Source organism: Lonchura striata, chromosome 7 (assembly GCF_050655825.1).
Source record: "Lonchura striata isolate lonStrDom1 chromosome 7, ASM5065582v1, whole genome shotgun sequence".
NCBI lineage: Eukaryota > Metazoa > Chordata > Aves > Passeriformes > Estrildidae > Lonchura > Lonchura striata.
Window position 1 is genome coordinate 21,133,683 of NC_140709.1, and position 26,089 is coordinate 21,159,771.

Consider the following 26,089-nt stretch of genomic DNA (forward strand, 5'->3'; position numbering starts at 1 on the left):
AAATTACAAGAATTCACTTCCAAAATGTCACATTTACTTTTTCAGTCCTTTTTCCAGGTTTACTCTTGCCCCCTCCTATGACTTCTTTTCATGCACTTGACCCTTCTTTTCATAAATAACCTTATGTTTACCTTCTCTATAAGCTTTTAGTAAATGTCTTCCTATATAACACATCTCCATGCTTTGGTTCCATCACCTCTCATATTTCCTTATTTTCTTTGTTTTCCCCTTCTTCTGTCTCTTCTATTCCCTGGTTCCCTCAACTTGACACCCATTCTTCACTCGAGCCCCCTCTATCCGTGCTCTCAATAAAAAATGCTGGTATCTGTTCCTATTGGGACTGGCTTTCTTCTGCTACCTGCAATCCTCCTCCAAATACCTTGGGGGAGGAGGGGAAAGGGAAAGGCAGAATTTCTCTCTGTGTATGCAACTCAGTGATCTCTGCCTGCTCTTTTTCAGATTGGAACTTGCCCAACGTGGCAGGCAGCGAGCAAAGCACGGAGCTGTGTGGAACAAGCACTGCTGGCCAGCCCTGGTGTCCCACACCAGCTGCATGTGGGGTCCCCAAAGCATAAACTACTCACATTGTTGCATTTTCCTGCTCAGAAATCAGGACAGAGCCTCCAACAGCCATGAACCTAACTGGGATGATGGGATAGTGTTGTTTTCAGACAGAAATACTTTGCAAAACTCTGTTCTCCATCCATGTCCAGGTGACAAGATCCACCTTCTCCCCTTCTCACATAGGGTTCCCTTGCAGCAAACCTGAGGTTATACCAACTGATTAGCTAAAAAGTTAATTTCCAAGACCAGGAATAGACTTTTCTGAATTACTAAAGGGAACAAAATGATGCCTTTCATTTCTATGTTCAGCATGAATGGGAAAGCAGAATAAAATAAGATGTGAGTCTTCCTTTTTCATGTTTTTTATCCCTGTGGAGAGTTTCCATTTTACATTTTATTTCAAGTGGTAAGAGAGTCAATCTTGATATGAATGATATCAGGGTGGTGACATGGGACCCATCTCAGTCAATGTCTTGAGGTACAGTACAAATAATAAGTAATAATCTTGGCATTATCCAAATTTCTATGAGAATTTTTGCAAATAGTATCACGGAGATTAAATGCTACTTCTAATTTTTTAATCAGTTTCTCACAGACAGCAATGCACAGGTGCCTTGACCTTAAACTTAGGTAATTATTATAATTAAAGAGCTAATACTCCATTCACAAATGTCTGCTGCACTATCTCTATTGTCTAAACCCCATTATTGTGCATGTAGTTCCTTTTCTGTTCCCGGTTTCTTTGGAATTCTTCCAAGATTTACTCAGTTATTGTTTAAAACCTTTCTCAGTATGTTAGTCTGATGGTGTTTTGTGCTCTGCATCCTATGACTTATGACTGGATCATTCCAGTTTTGGAGATATATTTTCTATATCCATTCAAAAACATTACCTATCCTATATTCAGTAAATATACTACTCCTCTAATCAATAATTTCTGTCAACTCCCCAAATAAATCAATACTTCCTTTATTATGTTGGGTAAATTAGACAAATGAATGTCTTGTAAAACTTGCAGCCCTTTTGTGTTCCCTTGAGTCCCAGTCTGTCTCACTCCTTGCCTTTTTTATTTCCTTTTTCAGTGAGCACTACCCATATACCTCAGCTGTATTTACAGAATTATTTGGTCTAATTCTGTCACCAGAATGAAATCTATGCAAATGAAAGACTTTCTTAGTGTGCCTGTCAAACCATATTCTTTCCCAACCACAAATTTCTGCTCAAATTATTTTTTAAATAGTTTTAGCTGTGGGATTGGAAGGAGGTACACACATAGAAGAGAAATATTTAATTTCAACTTCAGACATTCTAGAGAAGGCAAATGTATTGATTAAAAGAAAGCAGTACCTCTCTCCTGCTTTACCCTACAGCCCATCTTGAATAGAAGAAACGTTGGTTCAATTTTTTTTTTTTTTTTTTTTTTTTTTTTTTTTTTTTTGCCTGAGGGGTTTTGAACCACATCTCCTGCAAAAATATTTAACTACCATTTTACAGACGTTTCAAATTCTAGGATAAAGACTCTCAATCTCTCCTGCTGGTGCTATTCCACTTGGTTTAATACACTTAAATATTCTGAGGCACAGTGAAAATTACTCAGTAACATGAGGTTTGTGGTGCTCCTGTGGAAAATGGGGCCTCAGGGTTCAAGTCCTTGCTTCAATTAATATCTAAATATTTTTAAACAATGCAGAATTTTAACAGGGAAAAAAAAAACAAACAAAAACTAAGGAATTTAGACCAAAGTGTGACACACTACAATCTTCAATACATTCTCCTGAATGAGGAGAGAGTATCGAGCCCAGGCCTTCAACAGATGAAGAGCAAAACAGAAAAGAAGGATTCACAGATTTTGTGAAACTAGTGTGGACAACTGTATTTCACAGTAAAGATATGTTCAACCACTGTATAGTGATTTTGCTGATAGTTCTGGCACAATAGAAGATGTACTTTAGTTTAAAAAAGCTTGCAGAAATGCTAATCAAACCCTATACTTAATTTTTGGTAATCATAACAATAGTAAAATATATGTCCTTACAAAAGAAGCTTGGGGAAAGGAAGGAAGTATTTGCCAAATGATGTCCTCAAAGGTTAGAATTTGCTAGTTTTCATTATCATGGAAAATAGGTACCAAAGTGGTGATGGCAGGTAGAACAAGAAGCAAACAGAAAAGGGGTTGAGTTATAAATATACAACCACCAAATTATGCTTTTGAAAAATAAGTATTACTGCTCAAAAAGCGTGTTGCTGTTCTGTACAGCAGGTGAAGGATAGATACCTACGTTGGACATAACCTGAAGCTCCATTTCCTGTGCAGTATAGATCTTAAGGTGGAAACACAATGATATTTTTATAGAACCTATATATGAACAATTTGAAAAATGCCATTTTATATAATTTCTATGGCAAGAAGAAAACATGCTGGGGTCTGCTTTTGCTTCACAGAAGCTTAAGGACTTGCTTCAGACAGGCACTTCACAATGAACCTAATTTAAAACAAAAACCCAGTTCAAAAAGACACACATTTATAAAGCCTGCCAAGGAACACTCAAATTATGTGTACTACTCATTGAGAGAAATAGTGTAAGCAACATCAAGTTTATCTGTTAAAATTTTTACTGTCATGTTACTGAACCTTCCTCTTGCAAAACTTGAGCTTCTTTTTTCAGAAGAAATCCTGCATATTTTCTGAAATTATGTATTCTTTTATTCATAAAGTGTTCATTAATTAAAGCAAGGCAATATTGTCAGCAGAGATGCATCTGTTACTCTTAGGAGTGTCCAGGACAAATTCTGTTTTGGTGACGTCTGTTTTACTATTGTCCTAACGGAGCAAATGGCTAAAGACAGAGCTCTTTCTGATGTACACATGTTATATATGCAATTAAGTCTTGCTATAGTAAAGAATCACTGTCAGCAGAGATTATTTTAATGGATGTACAGTATTACTTTAAACTAAGTCTTCACCATCTGTTCATCTTAATTACAAATGCAAAACCAACATATCTTACATTAGCATCAGAAAATGGGGAAATATCAGTGACTGAAATGTCCATATATACTCTTTGTGCAATACTGCATGCATCTGTGCCATTTTTCTTCTCCTCTTCCAAGCAACACAAATTGGGAAGAGGGGGAGGAAAGAAGGGGCTAGAATTATTCCTCACAGATAATTTTCTGGCATGGCTGAATATTTTTCTGGCAAACAAGGATTCATTATGCAACATTTTAATATATTATGCTTTAGAATGGTTTCCAAAAGTATGTACTTGCATTTGTACCTCATCCTAGCTCTTTCTGGCTGCCAGATTATCAGGGAAAATGAAAGAAAGAGCCAACAAATGGTAATGCCATCTAATAAATCACAAAAATTGAGGTAAAAGAATATGCAAGGAATATTCTGATTTATGCCAAACTGAGAGATAATATGGAAGTAAAATTTTTAAAATAAAGTGCTCTATTTCTGATATCATTTTACTTTGTATGGATAAGATAGACTTATAGCAAACAATAAAAAGAGAGTACAGCCTGTCTATAATCTGCTGCAATTTGGTAGCTTGCTAGTAGATATTGGGTCCCACAACTGTGCATCACTTTGGAAGCAGAATTACAGCAGTTAGCATTCAGTTATGTTTACTGATTTGAAAGTACTTTGTCATCCCTTGTTGACTTAGTTTATCTGGAAATCTGTTGTACTTTATGGGACAAAACCATGCATTCTGACAAGATTTTGATCTAGACTGAAGGAAAACTCAGGGAAAAATTATAATAGTATCTTGCAAGATACTATAATGTGCTAAAAAACTTTTAAAAATAAAATATTGTTTAAAAACCCAACAAAACACCCCAGGAAAGATTCCATCACCCTCTAATTTTCCATCTAGTTCTCCTGAAATGTGGCAGTCAACTTTTAACATCTTGCAACCAATATATGTCCAAATCCACAAAACTTGATTTTGGCATGTCTATCCTGACATATATGAGATATATGAGAAACATAAGTGATGATACTATTCTCTACTTTATGCTTAGGAAATCTAATTCCAAACTGGAGAAACTGGATTAGAAGAAAATCTTTTTTTGTGGAGTCTTATCACTAAATGATAAGCACTTCAAAGAGATGGTTGGGATTATGTCAGTAAGCAGGATAACCAAACTCAAACAGAGGTATAGGATGCAGGACTAGTTGATATATAAACTCTGTATCAGTTTCAACTATCTAAAACTACAGTATTAAAAAAAAAAACCTATGCAAGTATCTAAGAAATATATTAGTGGAAATAGACTTGGAGAGATATTTCCCAATAATTTTTTACTTTAAAAGTTGTCAGGAAAACACCATAAATCATTAATGCTGGTAATTTGTTCCGGGGAAATGTGTATGGCCTTACATTAAGCCATCTTACATAACAATACCAAATATGAAAATCAAAACTGCTCTGTAATAAACAGCATTTTTACTGATTGCACATGATTATGTTAAGCAGCTTCTTCTAACAGTGTCACAGAGGTGATTTAATAGCTCCTATAACTAATCTTCCCAGATGACCTCTCCCCTCTGCTGATGAAGCCTATTCAAAACCTACTGCCCTTTGCTCATTTTGCCATCTTTTATTTCCGAACTGTTTTGATCATAAATACTTCAGGCAAAATTCTTCTTTCCTCTGAACAAATTTTCTTTGGACATCTCAGCTCACAGAAGTGAGTGATGTAAAAGAAAACATGTCCTTATTGTTCTCATTATTACTATTATTTCCCTGAAACCACCATATCAATGAGTATAAGAAATCACTCATCAGGTATGCAACATCTGTAAAGAGTACTGCAGTTTCCAGTCTCTTTCTACCAGCACGGATCAAGTCATGACTCTGAGAAGGAAATTCACACAGCTCCTTTTTAACAAATAATTGAAAAGAAAACATATCTCCTAGAAATACCAAACGGGAAAAAGAATGTCTTAAAATGTTGCCATCAAATTCAAATAACGTAGAGAAAACTTCTTACCTAAAACTGAATATGCATGCACTGAAAGTACATAGAATGAACAGTTAACTTCAAAAACCAAAAAAAAAAAACCCAAAAAAAAACAAAAAAAAAAAAAAAAAAAAGAAAAAGAAAAAGCAAGTCATGTCGTTTTAGCTGGAAGAGGATAAAATCCGAAGTTGCTGCCAAGGTCACGGCAGGGGAGGAGGAGGAGCGGCGTGCGGCGGCCCGGGCGCCCCGGCGGCGGCAGAGTCCCTAGGGGGCACTGCGCAATTGAGAGTGGCGGAGCCGCCGCCCGAAAACCGGAGCGAGCGGTTTGTGCTCACAGCACCTTCCTGGGTACACTGGAAACCCCTACTATTTGTCCTGACAGAATAACGAACTTTCCACTGTATTTTCCACTGTATTTTCCACTGTATTTTCACTGTATTTTCCACTGTAAATGTTTTCCTCTAGGATCATTACATATTCTAGTAAAACGCGGGAATTGCAGAATGTATGGAAGGCAACCAGACAGAATGGAAGAAGAGCAGTAAAATACTGCTTGGGGAAGGGGGCAGGTAGAAAGAAGATTAAGTAAGTGTTCAAGTCGTCTTGATTATAAAGGTAAAGTAAAAGTCAAATTTATACATATATATTATATATAATTACTTTTACATAATAAAAAGAGAGCTACTACTGAGTTTATAAAACTAACTAAATCCTTGATACAATGAGATTTTTCTGATTCAGCTTCAGGATTGAATGATTTTTCATACAATAGGATAAACAAGTAAAATCTGTGGTTTTGTTTCTGCAAGAAAATGCAATACTTACAGTGTCTGCCTTATGAAATTATCAAATGAAGAAGCACCTCTATTCTTGAGCTTTAAACTCAGAGCTAGTGACCAGAGCAAGCTCGAAGAATGCTGAGGGTACCTGCAGGACTGCCAGCCAGTAAAGCTGAGATTTCACAGTTTGAATTAAGTAGGTGCCAGGACACAGCCACCTTGTCAGTGAGCAGTTTAACTGGGTGCCTCTATACTGGTGTGTATATCTGCAAGGGGGGATGATATTACATTTTTTAACTTGAGAATGTAGGAATCATGGGAGTTGTGTCCATCCATATCAAATAGCACTATACACAGGAAAGGCAAAAATATGGACCTTTCTTATGAAATTCCCAGCTGCTTTTCCTGATCCCAAGTTAGAACTAATAAATAACATCAACACTTTTTTTTTTACACTAAACCCCTATTTTGGAAAAAGAAGGCGGGCAAGGAAATGACTGCTATTAGACAATTTTATGTTACCTTTGCCACTTGTTTGTTGTCATTGAGGACTTATGCCCTTCTCTAATAGTTTTAGCCACAATTTTCCAATTCAGTCCTCTAAGCATGAGGTTCCACACAAAATGCTATCTTGCCATGATTTTTATATTAAAACCACTTCTGGAAACTCCATGTAAACCACCAGCTTTGCATTATCTTGTATTTAAAGCCTGCTGGAAAAATCAGAGTTGCAACTTTATGATAAATTATATTCTTGAAAAAGAAGAATTTTACTTATGAGCAAAAGTTACCCAGTTTCAAGCTTTCCCAAAGAAGGGGCAGAGGAACTAGTTTTGAGATAATCAAAATATTTTGAAAATTTCAAAATAGTATCATGCCAAGAAGTTGAGTGATTACCAGCTTTAGAGAAAAGAGTCCAGAATCCTTGGAGGCTTATTTTATGTCTTTTAAAATTTCTTCAAAACCATCACAAGACATTTTAGTTGCCATTAGTCTGGGGTTTTAAGCCAAAATTTGCTTTATTGTTACCTATCAATGTAGTTGTAAGAGATTCAATAAAAACACCACGAGTATACTTGTTTCTAAAATTAAAGTAAAAAATAGACAAATATATCAAGATCAGTATTCAATAAGCATTACCTTCAGCCTGGTGCTGTGAAAGAGACTGTCACCCATAAGACACATAGGAGCAAACTTTGTAATTACAAAATTTTGCTGATGAAAAAGCAGAAAATCTTTCTCTGCAGATTTTATTTCTGCTATTCCAGACTCCATTTCATAGCACTCTTTCATCATTGACTACATTTTATTGTGCACTGTGAATATAAAATACTTATTTTATTTCTATAACTCTAGGCATATTCCTAGTAAAAGAACCATCTTTGAAGTCTTTCTATTAATGTAAAAATAACAATTTAGACATTAATATGACTATAGTTTTGCTGAACACATATTTTGAGAAATATTGCAATATTGTAATATTTTTTACTTTGTCAGTCAAAATGGGGTAATTTTCACATTATTTTCTCTGAATTTCCAATATATTAAATAATGTCAGTTTCTTCTTACTACATCATACTTGGAGGAAATTTCTCTGTAATGCAGGTCCCAAGGATTTGAAGAATTTTATTTTGATGACGATGATGAGTTAATTAGAAGCCACATTCCCTGTTACCTTAGAACAAAAGCTAGTCACTAGTAACCTTGAAACACTATCTATTTCATGGAACCGTGTAAACAAGGAGATGACAACTTTTACAAGGCAATTGGTAAGATTATATGTTTCTTTCCTAGATTACAGATAAACTGTGATAGCAGGAACACAGTAGGAGCCAGGAGCCAGGAACAGGCATTTAGGTTTCACCTAGCCTCTTGTCTGGTCCCCTATCACCTGTCTGTGAGGTGGTGGCTTCCCAGCTTGTGCTGAGTCTTACAGGGCTAAGAACTGGGATCTTCTGCCTCTCACAGTGTTTCTCTCATACCACAGCCTTCACACCCTGCCTGGGCTGCATGTCATTTGTCATGGATCCCTCTGTTGGAATCTGGCGTAATAACTGAATGATGATCTGAATTTGGGATAGGTGCCCAAACAACATAAACATGGAAGTTAAATTAGCATTCCTTACAAAGGTTGAGAAAAATAAAAAAGGGCAGATGAGAAACCATGCGCACATATGGTGACCAGCCTTCTTCATTTGTCTTCTGACATTGCTTACTGGTGGAATGTACTCACAAGAGCAGCCTATGTATGAAACCAGACAATCCACAGAGAAGTATTCCAGGGTCAAAATTTGAAGGCTCAGCAGTGATAGGAAGAAGAATCATAGAATCACTAAGGCTGGAAAAGACCATCAAATCCAACTACTAACATAGAAAGAAACCTTAAAATCAGCGGTTGAATCCCACCGCTGACACATAATCTGACTCGGGTCATTCCTTGTGAAAAGCGAACACTCTTCCTTGCTGGCATTTGGAAGTCAGCAATGCTTTACAAACTGTTGCAATGTAACAAACACCACAGCAATCCAAAATCCATACCCTGACCTTTCTGGAGGCTTGATAAAATTCCACTGAGCTGTGAAAGACTGCCAAACAGTATAGACTTTGGTACTACTTCCAACTCCAATTAAGAAAGCATTGCCACAAGAAATCTCAAGAATTCAGCTGATAATTATAAAAATAGGACTAAGAGTACTTATTTTTGCATGATAGCAGGCATTCTTAAGATATTTGAACTATCAAAAGCAATGGACTAGAATATAGTAGTAAAATTTTCACAAACTAATCCAAGCTGATCCAACTGATCCTTATCCAAACTTCTGTTATTCCCAGAGCAGCCAGGGGGAACAAAATGAACAGTTTTGACTGGGGAACAAAATGAACAGTTTTGACTGAGTCCTGCTCTGCATTTTGTATTAATTCACCTTCTCTAAATGTAGGGGTTTTCATTCAGTCATACATCATGCTTGTCTGTTGAATCAAAGTTGGCAATTTTCACTAGCCAGTTGCAAACAAATTGAGAGGTTGAAAGGTGTTAAATTCAGAGGTGTTAAGTTGATCCAGGTTTCATAACAATCCCATATCCCACAAGGCCATGTTAAAAAAACTAGAATCAAAACCCCACAAACAAACATTTATAGCTATGAAAAAATAAGTTGCCCTTATGTGAGTTACTGAAATGTGAATAAAGTAACAAGTTCTAGCTGTGATTCAGGAGGTTCTCTTCTGTTAGCAGAAAGGCAGCACAACAAACTAAAGCTATCTTAGGCTGGATGACATCTGGCTCCAGGCTCAGTGCAGTTTCTACATGCACTGCTTCCTGTCACAGTAATTAAGTGCATTTTTCTTGATTAACAAAAATCCAAACAAGATAAAGAGCTAATTTGCTTTCTGCTTAGGGTCCCAGTGGATGAAGCCTGTATGTATTTCTTGGGGGTTCTTCATAATATAGCACTGAGATAAATCCAAAGACTTTCCTGAGAATACTATAAATGGGTAATTTTTGGATGCACCAAGATTTTTGTAATAAGACACTTTATTTAAATTTATACTAAAGTAATTTTAAGCTTGAGGAGATGAAAGGAAGAAGCCAGTGTGAACAGAAATATTTTCTTATTTTACCTTGCAATGAAATGGGAGAGGTGCAGATTTTGAGTGTGCAAGTGTGCCAGCAATTCAAAGCTGATACCAATTTAAATTTGTATGACAAACAGAGGGTGAAGCAACAAATACAGAATAAATCTAACCAAGGCCATTTTACTGTTAAAACTATGTGGAATGCAATCAGTGAGCACTTGGCAAAAGCAATGGGTATTTTTTTCTGTGAAATGGACATGGAAATCCTTGCTTGTATGAACTATCCTAAATTAAATGACATAAAGACTGCCTAACAAATTTTGTGGAAAAAAATTAATAAATCATTAAAATAATTACACTGAACTGGTGCAGAATTTAGCATCTCAGCATGAAAATAAAGTTTCTATGGGAATGGAAAGTCAAACCACTTTATCAAGTACTTGTCAGATTTAGAAACATGGAACGTATGCTGCAGAAATTCTTCCAAAAGAAGTTTTAGCAAATTTACATTTAAACTCTATTCTCTCTACACAACTACCCTTTTAATTTTCTTTTCAAAACCCTCTGAATTCTAACTGAATAATAGCAACTGCTCCTATATGAGATGACCCCTTCGAATACATTTAGCAGTTGATGCTGATGCACCACACGATCCCTTTGCAAAATATGGGGCTAGTTTAACAGCATTAAATAAATCTCTTTTCTAAAGCTCTGTGTACGTTTCTAACATGCAGAGCTTTTTTGTGTTGTTGTAGTTTGGGTTTTTTAGTATCGTCCATTTCCTATCTACATGAAATGGAGAACATTTGAAGCCACTGTAACATTGTAATAAGGAGTTTTATCATACCTGGATAGCTCAAACCACAGTCTCCCTCAGGGCTCTACAGAGCATTTGACATGGCCAGTAGCAGGCCAGTGGGTCATGCTGAGAAGGAACCAACAATTTACAGTGAGTGAAGATATCCTGGAAGTATTACAAGTAAAAATGGTTACAGTTAATATTAAAAATGTGATAAATGCCTGGGGTACTCAGCATATATCCCTAAACCTTGGAGGTTATTTTCAATACTCCTGCAGGTCACCTTTAAATGAATTTGCACATCAGTGATTAACTCTGCTAGAGCACATGTTATATATATCAAAAGTTAAGAAACCTACATGTGTTGTGTGGCAGCCTTAGACAACAGGTTCATTGCAGCATGAAGCTCATTGTAGTGCTCTTATAATTCTGTTAAAATTCTGGTCAGCTTCTCCCAATCAGATACTGGCAAATAATAAGGTTCTCCAACACCATGGGCAAAGTGGCAGTAAATTAGTGGCTTATGGATAAATATGTGCTCATCAACACCCTGGTGCTAACAATATAGAGATATAAACAAGTATTCACCCAGCATATTAACCCTTCATCACAATTGTCTCTTTTTGTGTATGCACTTATGAAGTCTGGGAACAATCCTGTTAACTATAGAGCTAGTAGATAGTAATTTAATTTATTTTCTTTCAGACTCTTGCAGTATGCCATTTTTAGAAGTTCTGGCTGCTAGATCTACTGGACTGGGCCTTGTCTCTGTAGACAGCTGAACAGGCTATCAAATGCAATGCAGATTTTGTTGATAGATTTTCATTTCAGCTCCTTTTCAGGAGGAAAACAAATTCACCCCAAAATTATGGGACTGTTTTTCCTGGGCACTTTATGCTATCATTTTACTCTTCTCTCCTTGGAGTACACTCTACTTCTGTGTATCCTTCATTGATTATGAATTGTCCTGGTCTTTACCATGGCATGCAACCATAAGGTGGTAGCATATGAACAGAAAAAAGATAAATAATCTCATTACAAATAAGAAACTTCAATAGCTATGCTTCTTCAAGTAAAACAGAAGACAGCATTCTTCTTATGACTCTAGTGATTTTGGTTTTATCCTCTTTTCTATTATATCAAAATTATGTTCATTCAGACCAGGAACAGAGTAAAAAAACACTCTAAACCAAACAATTTATCTGTAAAACATATAGTTTCAGTATAATAACATCCCTTTAATTTTCCTAGTATTTAGAGTATAATATGTTATGAAACAGGGCAGATACATGTCTCAGCTCAAGCTGAGAATCATACCTGAAAGTACCTTCTGTAGCATGGATGAACATTTTGTTAAAATGTTTAGCATTTTTTCCTCCATATGTTTAACTAAGTAGATACAGGATGATTTCATGGAGCCATAAAAGGACCAGGAAAATAAGAAGTTAGACATCACTGGGGTGGTGAAACAGCTCCCTACAAAAACATTTTCATTCAAACACCTTTTTTCCTTATAGATGATAATGTCAATCCCTCATTAGGAACAAATGTTTCAGTCAGTGATATGCATTCTTGGGCCACCAAAAGATGAATATTTACTTTCCATAGCACCTGTGTTTAATGGACAATTAATGTCCTGTTGCAAATAATTAGGTTGTTTGTTTGCCTTGGAAGCAGAAAATCCTTCCCATTCTCCCTTCTTTTTATGACTTTCATCTTTGTTATAATTCCCTTTTGCTTGCTTCTGGCTTTCTCTTTAGGATAGTCTGACTGTATCCTCCTGGAGTCCCAGCTTCTGTTTGAAAATTTTTTTTCCAGGATTGCCTCTTTTGCTCTGTGTTATTCCTAACTTCATTCCTAGTGTAGATTTTCCTGATGCACTGAGCACCAAAGGATTATGGAAAGCACATCAGACTTGAGGCTAAGACACTTGCCATTGTTTCGGATGTGGTTTTCAACTCAAACTTTTAGTATACCCTTCATTATCTATCTCTTTGATACTCCAACTCCATTCTGCCATTGGTTGTTATCAGTCAACAAATGTTGACATTCTTAAAGGCAGTGAAAATGTTCCTCTTCACTTCAGGATTTCAGCCAGAGTGCCAGTTCCAGCATGGTTTCCTCAAGAATGTTGCATTCATTTTTAGGAATTGGTGGATTAGAGTCTCTTTGGTGCAAAGTGTTAATACAAATGCATTCACTGGGGCTTCTACAGCATGAAATCACCCTGACACTTAAGACTAAATTCAACAAGAATGTTAATAAGTATTTGGTGTGTAGATGACTCATGTAACCATACGTCCCCTACTGTCTTCATATTTATGTACAAATTAATTCAATATAATTTATCTGTTTTTATGTCTAGCAGTTATAATTATTGGGAAATTTTATTTGGAAATTTTCCATGATTGGAGTATTTCTTGTTAAAATGCTCCTTTTTGCAGTGACTTTTTGATCCAGATGTAGTATGAGATTCAAAAAACTGCTCTCTCCTTGCTTCTAAACAGATGTTAAATAAGCAGCCCTCAGGAACTATGGGTAAAATTACTACCTCAATCCAAAGATTAATATTTCCAAACACACTGAAAAAAGGAAACCATCTTTAAATCCTAGAGATAGCATACAAAGATCAGACACTGTTGAAGAACAGAAAAACAAATTATGCTCTCAGCAGCATGGTTGTTTCAGCAATACCTCTTACAACCAGAAAGATTTTTACTATGCCTTTTGAACATTGATTTCCCTCACCAGCACTCTTTCAGGCTTCCCAAATTGCTGCTGTCTCCCACGCACCTGCTGATGGTCTCACACTACTGCTCACTTGTTGCCAGCTTGATCCACAGTACTAAAAATGTTCTCACCCATATAGAAAGTGACAGCTGAATTTGTTAAAAGCTAACCCAGATAAGAAGGCTAAACAAAAAGAAACCTATCTTAGAAAAAAAAAAAAAATGTTAGGTTCACTGAGTTGCCAAATCTTATGGTACATTTTTGATAATGTATTGAGGAAATGTATGTTCAGAATTGTTGGATGTTCTTTGCTTTCCCTTACTTTTTTATCCTCACTTTCTGCCTGCATGCAGAAGGCAGTACAGGAACTGTGATGAGAGTGCTTTTCCAAAAAAGATCTTGCCAAAAGCAGCTGGTAGTTTTAACCCAGAGCCCAAATTTTGTCTTTTGCTATGTCAGACCTCATGTATTGGAGGTCTCCTTCCTAGACTACAGCAGAGTGGAGTGATACCATGTTAGCTTTACACCTGAGCTGCCTTCAGTAAGAAAACAACCTGACGATGTGGGAACCAGATCTCTGCAGACGTATTTATCTGGCTTTTTCAAGTGTGCAGGGACCACAGATCTGCCACATCTAGGTTGTTTCAGGTACTTGAATCAACTTGTTCAAGGCTCACACCTCAGGGCACAGTAGTTTGCTGAATAGACAGGCTTATAATAAAGACATTTGGGTGAACTACTGTTTGCAGGAACTGTTCACATTCAGTTTCAGAGCAGTCTGGAACATAAACCTGTTTTCTTAGTCATGTGGCAGCTTGTCACAGGTGCCAAAATTTTGAGCTTTCAAAAAATTTTTGTTGTAACATGTCAGTATTTTGCCCTCCACATCACTGCAAAGTCATCAATCATATTCATACTCTTGACTGGACTAAATGCATTACTCCAACATTTTGAAAACTTGGTCTTACCCGCTCATTCCTGGTACTCTTCCCTCCAAGAAGTGCCTTGGAACAGCACAAGAAGCAAGACATATGAGTTCTACTAGTAGATCTAGCAAATGTATTTAATAAATACTAGACTTCCAGATAGAATCTTTATGCAACAGAAACCTAGGAATAAGATAATGGCTGTTATGCAATGCATTACAGTTTTAAAAATAATAATTACAAATGCCAGCAACTTTTTCAGGCGTTTCAGAACTATTTGTAATCAACCAAATCCAGTGCAATTGTATATGACAGTCTAGATATCTTATGGCTAAGCTCCTCATTGACTGAGAATGCTGCACTCTCTTTCTGGTGGCCAGTGGACTACTATGAGAAAATGGTGTTACAGAATTTAGATGTTCAGGCATAACAGTTATTCTGAGTATTGTCATAGCCTGTACATGTATATGTAGGGAACTGTCCACTGAGTTAGACTAGCAGTGTTAAAAAAACAAGTGTTCAATAAAGCATACAAGAATCTATAATATTTAGTAAAGAGGAAGAGCAATTTATAAATACAAGAACTACCTAGAAAGACCTAGATATTACCTAGAATATACACATCAAATCTCTAAAATCTAGTTTAATCTAGTCTCTGTGGGTAGAAAGTTCTGGGCAACTTCTGATGCAGACACATTGCACCTCATATGAGTGAGATGATAGATTTCACTACACTGTAACTGCAGCTCTTGTATTGCAAAAGGATATTTATGGTCCTGCTCTCTATGGTGGTTAGAGCATCCATCTCTGGGGAGCAGTCAGTAAACAGAGAAAATTCCCTGAGATTAAAAAATAGTGTGTGTATAGGAAAGGATAATTATTTCTTTTAAAATATATCCACATAGATATTTTAATAACACTTAAACGCAGAAATTGAAAGCACAAGTCAAAAAGGTTTTCACAGCCAAAGCACACAGTGTTAAATATCTTATTCACTGCCTGTCTCACTCGATGGAGATCATAATTACTACCAAGTTAGTATGAAGCCTGCCAAATGTGCCTGACTTCAGGGCAGTGTGCTCCTTTGCAGCCATTTCTTTTCAGAATGACTAATTATCTGCGTATGATTAATCAAATTGGGATAGTTCAGAGTATGAATGTTGTTTCTAAAAATAAAAATATGTTAGATAGCACCTTAGTGGAGTATCAAGCAAAAAGGAACTATAGAGTTGTTAAATTTCTTAAGGAGAGTGACATATTGATCCTCTATCTTGGATCGATTCAACTATAATTCTATTATTAACATTTTTATGGTATTTTTAACAGTCACATAAAAACAAAAGAATTCAAAAAAATTACCCAAGGATGGTTTTTTTTCCCTTGGTGTGGCTTAGATAGGACTGAGCCACAATAGGCAAAACACAGAATCCTTAATTTTAAGAGTGTTCATTCCTGTGTGAAAGAAAAATATTATACCTGTAAATCAGAAAGCTTAAAAAACACAGCTAAACAGAAATTTCTGACTCATATGCTTTTTTAGAAATTACACTTTGGATCAGTCAACATTTTCAAATAAAATCATATCATAGAACATTCATAATTAACCTAATTACAAAATATACTAATATAGGCTACATCAGAACAGTGATTCTTAACAGTTAGAAAATGCAGCATGATAAGCTAATTGAGATGTGCTCCACAATTCTATTTATTAAAAAAAAATTGTTGACAAGTTCAAATACAATACAGAGAATACCTCAGAAACTGAAAAGATAGTTTCAATAAATGAATAAATGCTTAAACACTTATTTAAAAATCTCTATCTTTTCAGGTATTAAAAACTACACAAATAAAAGCTGCTTCTCAGGAAATAACTCTATTCAGGTATTTAAAACTACACAAATAAAAGTTGCTGCCTAGGAAATAACTCAATATAGGGCAAAAAAACACGCTAAACATATTTCTGAGTGACCAGTGGAATATAAGCATAAAAGGAGACTAACAGTGCAAAATGGTAGCCAGGCACAAGGCCAGCCATTGGAGATAAAAGGACTCCTTCCTTTCCAGTTAATCAGATCTCTGAATTTCAGCTGAAGTTAACAGGTGAAAAGAAGTGAACTTGAGCTTCTTGTTCAAGGTGATGAATGAATGGTTGAAACACCAACTAAACCTGCCCACTTAAACATTGTTCCCACAGTCAAGACACCACTTTCTCAGCTCCTGCAGCCAACACTGCAAGACTAAGAGCTACCTTGTAGGAAAACTGTGCAAGTAATGACTTATAAAGTGCCATGCTTTAGTATTAAGACTATAATCTCATTTTGATATTTTGATACTCATTTTGATCTCAAAACCCACATGATTTAATTTAGCAAGATATGTTACAACTGTCTGGATGTATAAAGTTTGCTTCTATAATTACCTTTGATTACACACACATGAGAAGAAGCCATACTGTGCCAGAGAAAGGATTCAATCAAACTTTTCTGACTGGGTTGTGCTTTATCTACACACATAAGGTAGCACCCTTCCAGTTATAAACTCTGGTCTCCCCTTGATTGCATGAAAACCTGTATTCATTAAATCCTTTGGAAAGGAGTTGCAAAGTTCCTTTATCCACCACATTTAAAACAAGTTCCTCTTGTTTTAAACTTCTCTCTCCCATTCCTTTCACATGTTCTTGCACTCTAAGAGACAGCAGTGAGTCTGCACGTACCGTCTTGCTAGCAGCTGTAGTTTTGTAACTCTCTGATACAGCTGCTCCCATTGCCTCCTTTCAATACTATTAGGCCTCCCAGCTTCTGCACAGAAGCTGTTGGTTAAGTCATCTTTGCTGCCCTTCTGTGGACTTTTTCCAGTTCTAAAACTTCATTTTTGAAATGACGTGTCTAGAACTACACCTGATTTTCAATGTCCTGGTTCATAATGGCTTTATACAGTGGGATAAGTATGCTTTTCGTTTGTTCTCTGTTCTCTAATAACTTCTAACTATTGATTTTTTTTTTAACTACTGCCAAGCACTGAGATGATCTTTTCATGGAGCTATTTATCAGAGCCCACACAACTCACTTTTAAGTGGTAATCATCAGTTCAGGCCCATCATCTTCTGGATGAAAAAGGCTTTTCTCCCCAGTGTACATGTACTTTACATTTATATACTCTCAATTTCATCTGGGTAATTTTATTACCCAATCACTTTAGCAATTTTTCACAACTGATCCTCATTATTACTGCCTGGAAGAACATCACACTGTCACCAAATGTCTCATGTATTTTTAAATAGCATAGATCTCCCTTTTGGTACTTTTAATCCTTCCTCAGACCTATGCTGATGTCTCCTTCTCTCCTTAAAAAAAAAAAAAAAATCAGCACAAAAATGCATAACCATTTTGACATTTTATGTGCTGGTCATAATCTGTTTGTGCTAAAGTGATCAAAAAATGTCTAAGGAAAATTCTGATCCCTGAAACTGCTTAGCCCTTGAATTATTTTGGCTACTTTGATTAGAGTTTTATTTTTATTCTTTAGTTTAACTTAGTTTAGACACAGCTTTGGTTTTCTGAATGATCTTTCCTACTTCTAATAGCTTTTTTTCCATTGCTGATTAGCCATGCCAGGTTCTTTTCACCCTTTATGAAGTCTTTCCAAAGGATGGGGAATGCTCTGCTGCTGTGTGCCTAACTTCAGAGATCTTACTGCCTGGAAGAATTTAATTCTTTTAGTGGCCCATCTCAGCTTCTTTTTAGTGGGCTTCCCTGTTTTTCCAGAGTTGTTCTTTTTGAAGTTAAGAATACTTGTGGTGGATTTTTTGGCCTTTGTTGCTCCTGTGGGGGGACTGACTTGAAGTACATTACAGTCACTGTCACAGAGCAGCGGTTCCATTGTGAGATTCCGAACCAGCTCCTGCACATCACTCAGGACACAAATAAGCTGTCACTCACTGAGGTCTGGTTGTTTGTGGAGCTGATCTCAGGCCCCCTCTCTGCTTTGCTGATCCATCAGCTCCGTCACAGGTGCATGGCTCTCTCAGAGGATTTCACGTGGGTCTGTCAGAAATGGGATTAAAGGAACTGAATTGTTTGCTTTAATAGTCTATGCATTTAATAAATACAGCACAGGCACAAGCTTTCAGAAAAGTGTGACTGTTGAAATAATTGTTACATGCACATCCTAACAAACACATTTTTCCAGTCTTTGGAATTCGAACCCTAGCCACCTTAAAAATGGAAACCCCTGATCCTGAGCACAGGTACAGGCAGTGGTAACCAAGGTTTGGCACAAGGCAAGAAAAAAATGTTATGCAACTGCCACAAACAGCTCATGTGATCTGAAAGACAAAACACAGCCAACATATCCTCCCCAAAACTCCAAACAAAGAATTTACCAATCAATTTTAACACAAAATGAAGTTAATTCTTTAAAATAAAAGGACCCCTCATGCAGGGTTTTTGCTCCCATCTCTTCATCTTTCATGAAAGACAGAGCTCTGAAGTTCACCAGATGCTTCCATCTATCTCTGTTTTGTGTGTGGCTAGTTTCCAGGCCCTGCCAAGAACAGTAGCACCATAAATCCTTAAGACACAAAACAAATAATTTTGCTGGTGGGTGAAGGTTTGAAGACCTCTGTGTACTCTTTCACTGTACTCCTTAGAGACTCAAAGGAATGTTGAGGAAACCCAGAGTGTCTTACACATAATTATTGTTTTACAATACAGCACTTATTTGCTTATGTGTCTAACTGAAGGTTTCCCTACCTACTCTGTCCCCTCAGCACCTTTTATCTGGTACTTATAAGTGTTTAGTTCCGTGTTTGCTCAGTACAAGACAGAGCACCATCTGTCTGATCTGCACAACAGTAACAAAATCTTAGGATGTTCATTCTCCTTAAATTAAGAGCTTGAGTGTTACTGTGAGCAAAAACATTTTGTTAGAATAAGGCATTTGGTGTACCTACCCAACAATGCTGATTTACTGAAAAACTTCCAGCAGTGGGATTCATGCATGTGACACACTGACAATTGTGGATTTCTTTTAACGTCAGTTTCTGTCTGTCATACCTATGTAGTTACAAAATAACAAAGGGATAATAAAGTGCAATTGTATATTCACAGTTTGAGATTTCTATTGACAGATCTTCATACTGAATGCTTCTACAAGAAAGTGTGATTATATAGCTCTCTGTTAAAAGAGCTGAAAATCTCTCCTTTGTTACAACTCCCTTACACACCATTACTATCATTTGGTATATTTTAAGGGATATGTCAAAGTTGACAGGTCCAAATTTGGCCTCCTCTCACCAAATTATATTTGCAGATTTGGAATATCTTCCATATAGGAAAATATTCCAGTAGTCACCTCCAAGACAAGGGCTAACTCTGTCTAACTGCAGGTCAGCCAATAAGCCAGCAAAAAAAATGCACAAAATGCAGGTATATGCAGGTATATGTTCTACACTATCCTTCCTCTTCTGGCCTATGTATCAAGCTGATACTGGGCTGAAAAATCACTCTGCTTATTCATTTACCTATGAGATAGATGGTTTTATTAGTTCAGCTTTTTGTCTCTAACTTTCCACAGTACCCTTGAAAGCTCTATTTTATTACCACCATCACATGAGTGTTCTACCAGAGCTTTACTTACAACTTTTAGAGTAATGTTCTGGCTTCTCTTCTCATGTTGTGTGAGATTAACAATGACAGATAGTTAACTTCTTGGATCATTGTTTTCTAGGCTTCAAATTAGCTCAATAAAATTTTCTCAATATATGAGAAAGCTGGTTGGTTCTCTTTATCTGAATGAATCCTGAAGAAAAAGAAAAATCAGATGTATATTTAATACATATATATTTAAATTGTGTCTGTTGAATTTGGCTTCACTGAGAATCCAAAAGGATTCCAGGAATTCATATTTGTGTCAGTAAAAAATTACTTAGAGATATTAAAAATTTTACTGCAATAGCATAGGACTGCAAATCTGGCTGTTGGATTGTAATTGACAATAGAAAAATCTGTAAATCCCTTACCTATTTTAGGAAAAAAAAAAAAAAGAGAATGTAAATTCATATAGTTGGAATGCTTGTCTTCTCCTCCTCATTTTAACAATCCAGTAGAAATACAAAAAATATTAATTTCAATGCACATGCCTAACATAGGCCATTAGACTATAATCTCTCCTGGTCTAGATTTATTAGACAGCTGTATACAGAATACTAACATTTGGATCCAAGCATCCTAAAATATTTACTCTAAACTCATAGCCCCTCTTAGCTACTTTTCCTGCAGACACATACGCATATTTTAAAGTGAAATAACTGCAAAGGGCAAAGAGCAATTTCCTTAATCCATCTCCTATCTCCCCCATGCTTTTGGAAATCTAACAGAGTACACAATGGTGATTTGGAGTTCCTGGACATAATATGCTTCAAAGCCTTTCAAGCAAAAAGGCAACAAGTCCAGAAGCAAGCATTAATAGACTGTTGGGCTTCTGGGGAAAAAGGAACAGCAACATCTCTTTTTGCCCTTTCATTCAGCCAGCTCCAAAATATTGGCCATAACCAAAACTATAGCAAAACAATAACAACAAAACACTATACTGCAGTAAGCAAATGGAGCATGTATTCCCTCTAAACCAGACTGGAAATACATTGCTTGATTTGACAACAGACGGTTATAGAAAATCAGGAGCAACGTTGGAAAACGTATTTCCCATCCCGAGGCTCTGCATCCATTGCATGCTTCTTTTGCTCACCATGCAGTAATTTTGTATCTTGGCTGCACTAGTTATTACGTAGCACTCCTTTGAAACTTTCAGCACATCAGGGAGGCTTTCTAAAGCAAAGCTTTATGTAGAACTTATATGTTAATTTTTTTTTCCCTAAACTGCAGGAAGAAGTCAACATTAACCCATTTTTCTTTTGTACTTTTAATGCCCCAATGTCCAAGTTAAATTCTCTTCAGGTTTTCTTTTTTGTCTCTAACAACTATATTTTGTAGTGCCAAATGAAACTGCAAAATAAGGTGGAACTCTTAGAAACCTACATTTCCCTCTGAGCCCATATGTTTAGGTCTGTGCATTTAAACTCCAATAATAGCTTTTTTCTCAGATGTGCTGGTCCCTATTTGGGCATACAAGAATGCATAAGCATCTCTGTAAGTGACCAGAGAACATTCCTCTAGAAGATTTTACTTGTTTACTTTGGCAGGTATGGAAACATTTCATTTGTACCCTTGTGGAGATTCTCCTTTTGTACATAGGTCTTCCTTTTTCAAAAGACAAGTATGAGCCACCTTCACATCTTTGTTACTCTGTCCACATCAGGTGGGAACTCTCCAAGGACCATGAAGAAAGATCATAATGGAAATATCCACATGTAGCAACGTGGAAGCAATAGAAACCTTACAAGATTCTAAGGTTGTATTACTTTTTCCACACATTCCTTTTATGCTGAAATTTCCTAGTGAAGTTTTCTTGTAAAAGAATCTCCACTGGCAGATAGCAGGTGAGGAACTGGACACCTCAGAGGTGGTTCACAAGTTAAAGCTCCCACAATCTACCTCCAACTTTAAAGGAATCAATGGCTTTTATGGTGGCCTTCTTAAAATTTCTTCTTCCACTCTGAAGTCCAGGGCAAAGACACATATCCCGTGACTTCCTTTCTCTGAAATATCAGATATTCAGTCTTTCCGTGAATGCTGCAGACTAATTCAAAGTTGGGTTCTTACAGCACTAAACATCCAAAGCAAATAACAAAAGTGGAGGCAAACACTACAATATGGTCATCTTAAATAAATAGCATCAATTGAAAAATATTAAAACTTCTACTAATCTCTATAGTCAAGGCATTGCTGGATTAGAGAATGAAAGTAAATGGAAGAACAGGGATTAGTAGAAGGAATAAAAATATTATCAATTAAATTAATTACCTTTAACAGATCAAAGGAGCATAATTTCTCTGTTTTCTCTTCCAAGTGCTTTTGAAAACGCAGCCATCAAAGTAGATGCTGTTATAGTAAATATCAAAGCCATGCCTCAGGCCTAGAAGTATCCAAGCAGGTATTTCACTTTAAGTCCTCACAAGAGACAACCCATGGGATCTACCTGACCCAAACTTCTCCAATACCAACTGCTTCAGGGCCTAAATGTTTTTGGGGTTTTTTTAGTATTAATTTGAATTGCTTCTCCTCTTCTAGATCAAAACGAACAATAAAATTGACTCAAATCTTATGTGATAATACTCATTATAGTCATCCATAATATTAATCTCATGATTAATAATCAGAAGAGGTTATCACAGACAAAACTTAAAATACCTCTACAGATTTTAGTATATTTCTGCTTTCCATTGTTTCAAACCTTGGAAAAATCAAATATACCTTTTGTGTGTTTGGCACAACCTCCCTTTATTGCCTTGCCTTTACGTGCATTTAAAGAAGAGATGCCACTACAATGCCAAAAAGGAAATCTTCTTTTCTGTTTTTCACAGTGCTGAACTGTGTAGTACAAGAAGTGGGAAAATAAGTGTCACCATTAGATGTGCAAAGTTGTTGAAAGTCTCACTCCAGTTAGAAAACATCCTGTAACTTTTTGCCTTTTCTGCCACATTTGCTCTGCAGGTGCTGAAGGTTCTCCAAATCTTATAAAGTTAAATGAGGTCTTCAAATCATTTCTCACTGATAACAAGGAGGATGTCAAGCCATGACTTGAAGATTCTGGGAGTTACCTATTTCTTTGCCATTGACACTTACTCTCTTTGCACACTACCTTTTCACTTATTTTTGGTTAATCCTTTTTTGCTTCAGCAAATCCTGTCCAGGAAACTCTGCAATTAATTTTACCTAGCTCAACCAGGCAGTACTGAAGGATGTACAGAAATAATAGCTATTATTTTTGAGTTTGCCTTTAGCATAAAGGCAGCAAAAATAAATCTGTATATCACAGGATCTCCTGTTCATGTCCAACAATACAAAATTGAATAACCAGTGTGCCAAAATCCCTGTAATTGCAATTATCTCTCTCTTCCTCTTGAAATGTAGGTTATAAAACTAATAGTTTATACTAGAAAAATAGTCATTTAACTTTTCACATTTATGACAATGAGTGATAGCTATACTGCATTAAATAAGTGTTTTGTTCTTCTAGAAAACTTGTCTAGATTTGATCAAGAATAGATAAAAAGGATGTCAAAAATTCTATCAGAATTGACAGGATTCCTATTGAAGAGGTACCATTCATCATTGATTGCGCTTATTAAGGCTGTGCATGAGTTTTAGGGATTCTAATACTTTCTTTGTTCCACAGTTCTACTCAAAAGAGACTTCACTAATTCTACTACAGCAGTGATGCAAAAAACAGCCATGTGAAAGAACCAGACCCATTCAAGCACAAGGACTGTTACAGCTACGGACAGTGAAGCACAGGAGACATTGTGTAGTAACTGCAAGGGACGTGGACCATTGCATATTTCCCTGATAGTCTGATAACCCTGGCAGACAGGACAGCCTATTTCCCAGCTTCAGCCTTTCTCACCAATGCCAGTGGTTTCCCTTTCTCCAGAAAGAGAGCTACAAAATATTGCAAACAAGCTATCTTAGCAATAAGAATGAAGACAACCTATTTGCAAAGACAATCTGTAGAAATACCTCTACACTAGCAGAAAAAGAAATACTACATTAAACTGTTAGGAGAGTTCACACACTAATATCAATCACTGTACTTGTGTGCTTTTAATATACTAAGTTAATCTGATGAAGAGTCACTTAACAGGCAAAGTAAAAAAGTGGAAATAAACAGCACTCAAAAATACATGGACTTGAAACTGATCTTAATTTTTTGGTAACACAGGATTATTAACACTGCAAAACTAAAATGCAAACAGGTATTTCAACAGGATTAGATTTTATAGCATTTGTAACCCAGTGTAGGAGAATAGTGCATTCTCCTGTCACTGAAAAGGTAGTGAAATGCAATATTAGAATTATTGTGGTATCTATATGCACATTTCTAATATGAATGATGTGTCATAAACATAACTCATTCTATTACTGCATGATTATGTTGAAATACTATAACATGGTCATAAATGAAGAGAAATTATGTTGAATTGCTTGTTCTATTGAAATAGTATTCAAGATGATCAGAATTAAACTAGGGACACTTAGTAAATACTTAGTAAATGCAGCAATAGTTTTATTCTTTGAAAAGTGTCAATTGTATGTGAAAATGAAACTGCAGATGCACTTCAATATTTATCACGCCAGGTATTTCATTCACATTGTAGAAAATAGCCATATCAATGGCAGAAATGAGGTATGAAGTTAGCTTGTGTAGTGGATAAGCTGGCAGGAAAAGAAAAAAATTGCAGTCTATAAATCCCCAATTGAAAAATACAATATAGGGCTTCATAATGCCTTATCATTGAGATGAAACTATGAACTGGAGGAGCCAGACAGAAAAATGAATATGTTTATTGGCCTCTTTGTATTGGAAAACACCCTACATAATTCAGACACGTTACAGTTTTCTGGCTGTTTATATAAAACATGTTGAGGTAAACTGTGAGTGAAATAGTTGTGGATAAGTAAGCAGAATTATCTCAAGATTAAAACAGATTCTGAAAGACAGAGTCAATTAGTTCATTTCTTGTTCTTGCCAGTAGCAGATAGTTATTTCTTGGGCAAGTCATTTAACTCTGTTTTATCTCCTTGATCTCTATGGCAGATATGCTGTTATTAGGTCCCTTACTGGGATTTTATGTGGTTTAATAGTCTTAACATTGAGGTCTTTAGGTGTAGAGTTCTGTATAAACAAAATAACTACTTCATTTTGACTGATGGCAGCACCTTTGAGCTTGAGCTGCAAGTCACTTCCATTTACAAATCATTTTTCTTTATAGATTTGGATTGGTAAATGGCCTGGCTTAAAAATGGCTACATTGTTGGGTTTTTTTCCCCTGAATGCATGCAACATTGCATCTGTTTTTATTAATCTAATTGTCAAAGGAAGAAAAATTAGGACAAAAGTAATGTGCTATAGAGTATGCTTATAACATACAATCGAGTGGGATGCAGAGATTACAGAATTAACACTACCTAAGCTCATTACAGATCTAGGACAACCCAGGTAAGCCAGTATAGTTATCCAGCCTCCACAGTGTTGCTCTGAAGACTCACTGGGTTCTCTAAGCATTCACTGTTTCAAACCAGATCTGCTGGTACTACCTTGAGAATCAAACTACTTATCATGGATTGGACTTGCCCAATGCAAATTAGTCTGGAAAATACTAGAAGCAAACATTTAAATAACCAGTCCACTTTGAAAGTGAAAGAAATTGGTCGCAAATTTTCTCTACCAAAAGCTACAAAGTATAGATACTCACTTTCCAGATGAGACAACACAGGGGAAAAAAAAAAAGACAATTTGCCAGAGGCCCTCCACCATGATCCTCTTTACACACATTAGAGAGGAAAATTATCTTCTCAGATGATGAAGAAATCAGTCTGATATCACCAAAATGATAGTATCTGAAAGATGCTTTAAACTATCAAATTATTAAACTAAAGAAAGTGAAAGGTGCTAAAATACGACAATACCTCATGTGCAAACTGAAGTAGAGCAGCATCAGAAGAAAAATTTCATCAATCTTATAAAGGCACTATAGTAAATGTTTTTATTAAGAATTAAAAATTTGTAGTTATTTAATATGAGTGTCATGAATTAAGGTCAAGAGTCAGCTGGATCTTTCGGAA

General features: G+C 36.1%; 1 protein-coding gene across 1 annotated transcript in view; it reads right to left on the reverse strand.

The window, feature by feature from the left end:
• Positions 1-26,089, reverse strand: part of SP3 (Sp3 transcription factor) — a 206,263-nt gene that overhangs the window by 53,002 nt on the left and 127,172 nt on the right. The window contains exons 18-22 of the transcript XR_014956716.1: positions 19,986-20,147; positions 19,300-19,402; positions 18,287-18,391; positions 15,705-15,797; positions 10,738-14,528 (exon numbers count right to left, since the gene is read on the reverse strand). The gene's annotated coding sequence lies outside the window, so the exon portion shown is untranslated. The remainder of the gene's footprint in view (positions 1-10,737; positions 14,529-15,704; positions 15,798-18,286; positions 18,392-19,299; positions 19,403-19,985; positions 20,148-26,089) is intronic.